Below are 2,750 nucleotides of genomic sequence, written 5' to 3'. Positions count from 1 at the left end.
AACGTGAAACACTTAACGGAAAACTTTCACAAAACTATTTCCGGCAGTTTAGCTACGCGAGAATAACTTTCATATGACGATACCCTGAAAATAAAATCACTTTTTACTTAAAGCTGCTCGTCTAGTTGCTGTTTTAAACTTTATCCCAAGAACAGAGATGTTACTCGGTAAAATAGAACTGCAGCCTTCTCAACAGCAAGGTTCACTAATTGTTAAATGTTTTCTGGTGATGATTTTTTTTTTTAATTTTTGAATTTATAATGATTATTATAAAAGCGGTTGTTGATAGTATCACTATAATTTACTTTCTAATAGAATGATTTTTATTTTTAAATGTAAGAGCTACAGGTCTGATAATATTAGAATTTATTTTGTGCCATTTCTATAATGATGCCAGAAATACTGTCTTGTCAGCAGTATTTTTCAATGTTTCAGATTATTAACAAAATTATCCGTTTTAAAACTACGGCATTAAAATATACCCTCAATAAACCATTATAACGTCCAGGTCTTTGAAGTTTGTATAAATAATGACGTAAACATTTTTCTCTACAATGTAAAGTTTTAATTTCTACCAGAATAGAGCCCTCCTTTGATTAGAAATGTGATTCCCAGGGGCATCTGGGTGGTTTAGTCGGTTGAGCTTCCGACTTCAACTCAGGTCATGATCTTGCAGTTCATGGGTTCGAGCCCCACTTCGGGCTCTGTGTTGACAGCTCAGAGCCTGGAGCCTCCTTGGGATTCTGTGTCTCCCTCTCTGTCTGCTCCTCCCCCGCTCATGCTCTGTCTCTCAAAAATAAACAAACATTAAAACAACAATAAAAAAAAAAAAGAGATGTGATTCCCAAACTGTGAACCAAAGCACCCCCGGGGTGACATGGCAAACTCCAGAGGCACTGTGGGCTATTAAGGTGTTGGGGACACAGGTATCAGTTGGACACCACATGAACTATGTCCTTTAGACCTAACTACTGAATAAAGACAATTGTAAGGTGTTTTGTTTTGTTTTGTTTTGTTTTGTTTTGTTTTTTTGGCCTCAGGGCTGCAGGAATCAGGGAAATTTGGGAATCTCTGGATTAGAAAGATTAGTGGCCACAAAATACAAGATAACCGAGAAGTCCTTATGTAGTATAACCCTGTTGTTTTACACATGAGAACACAGTTCAAATCTGAAATCTGTGGTGGGTCCTAAACACTCAGCCTCCTGGCTCTCTGGTCAGGGCTGTAAGTCAAAAGACCCGATGAACTTGAAGTCTGTTGAGGCTTCCATTCTTCCGCTGCCCCTCTGCCTCACTGCTTCCTGGTCAGTAGACCTAAACTGTGAAGCCCCAGCTTGACCACCTCCCAGCTGAACAGCTCCAGCCAAGTTCCTGACCCTCTGTGAACCCACACTTCGTCACGGGCAAAATCAGTGGGATGACGATAATTGCTAATAAGAAAACGGAATCACTTCCAGAATCAGTAGAAATAACGCACTTGAAAAAGCCTTGTAAACTGCCAAGCACTTTATAAATTGTTTTTCACCAAACAGTATTTAAACATCTATGTTACAAGCACCGGGGAGACACAAAAGGAAATCAAAATCATCTCTGTGTTTAAGAGGCTTATCTCTCTGGGAGGGGAGAAATAGAAATGATTATAACAAAAATTGATTCCCGTTACAATGGTAGTAATGACCAAGTATAAGGTGAATAGGGAAGAAGGTCCTCCTGAGGGGGTTAGGAAGTCCTGGCCGAAGAGACAGGGCCTTCAGTCTGACTCAGAGAGTGAGTAAGTAATGGACGGGGGAGGGAGAGCAGGCCACCGAGGGGGAACAGCCCGGACCAATGAGAGAGGTGAAGGATTAGACTGCCTTCTGGATGGCATAGCACTCCACAGGGCTGGAGGGAGAAGGACAGGAAACAAGAGATGAAAGGTTACAGATGGGAGCCTAAATGCACGCGCTGGATCTTGGTTGTTCAGGGCCTGGCACTCCTTTCAAAGGAGTGGACGTTACCCCGAAAACCTTGTGCAGTGCGCGGCTCCTCCTCCCGGCCTGCATCTCAGATGGAGGCTCTGTAAATCTCGCCTCTTTAAAATTGACAGCAATACCTTAAGTTACTGGCACGTGGGTTTCATTTTCTTCGTGGCCATTTAATTCTGTCACACATAATGTCCCTAAGTGAAAGCCATCTTCCCGTCTGTCACATTCGCTAAGACATCAAGCTTTGGTGACGACGCCTGTCCTCACTGAAGCCCTACGAGGAGGCGCCCTCGCACCCTTCCACAATGAACACCAGTGGAAAAAAGGCCTTTATTATGGAATTCATTCACGATCAAGGGACCTCAGCTTTTGTGTGGGTTCCCTCCCAATGTGTCAAGCAGGTAGCCCCATTACCCGTGTGGCTCAGGCCCACAATGTCACAAGTGTGGGAGGCTCACAACCCAGAACGGGGATGCAGTCACGTTTTGGGCAACTCTCTCTGCTGAACATGCACAAGGCCCTGGGGTCCCACCTGTCGAACAGACTGACCTTTGAGAAGTCTGGCTCTTTCCTCCAGAAGCGAACGGGCTCCGCGGAGGTCCCGGCCAACTTAGCAGAGCCTTCCGGAAGGCAGAAGCTCCTCCTGCGTCGGGGCGCCAGAAGGTCAAGCTCACGGGGTGGGCCGCAGGTCACACGCATGCGCACTCACCTCACCGCGTCTCCGTGGACGTTTTATTAGCTCACGTCACCGCAAGAAGGACCAGGTACGAGTATTTTGAGACAGAGA

The 2,750-nt window shown here is 45.1% G+C and overlaps 1 pseudogene; it reads right to left on the bottom strand.

Moving 5' to 3' along the window:
• Nucleotides 1-1,958: 1,958 nt before the first annotated feature.
• LOC125918250 (protein N-terminal asparagine amidohydrolase-like) lies at nucleotides 1,959-2,534 on the bottom strand (annotated as a pseudogene).
• Nucleotides 2,535-2,750: the final 216 nt, after the last annotated feature.

This window comes from Panthera uncia, unplaced genomic scaffold (assembly GCF_023721935.1).
Source record: "Panthera uncia isolate 11264 unplaced genomic scaffold, Puncia_PCG_1.0 HiC_scaffold_595, whole genome shotgun sequence".
Taxonomy (NCBI): domain Eukaryota; kingdom Metazoa; phylum Chordata; class Mammalia; order Carnivora; family Felidae; genus Panthera; species Panthera uncia.
Note: the sequence above shows the minus strand (reverse complement) of the source record. Positions and strands in the feature narration are given on the sequence as shown.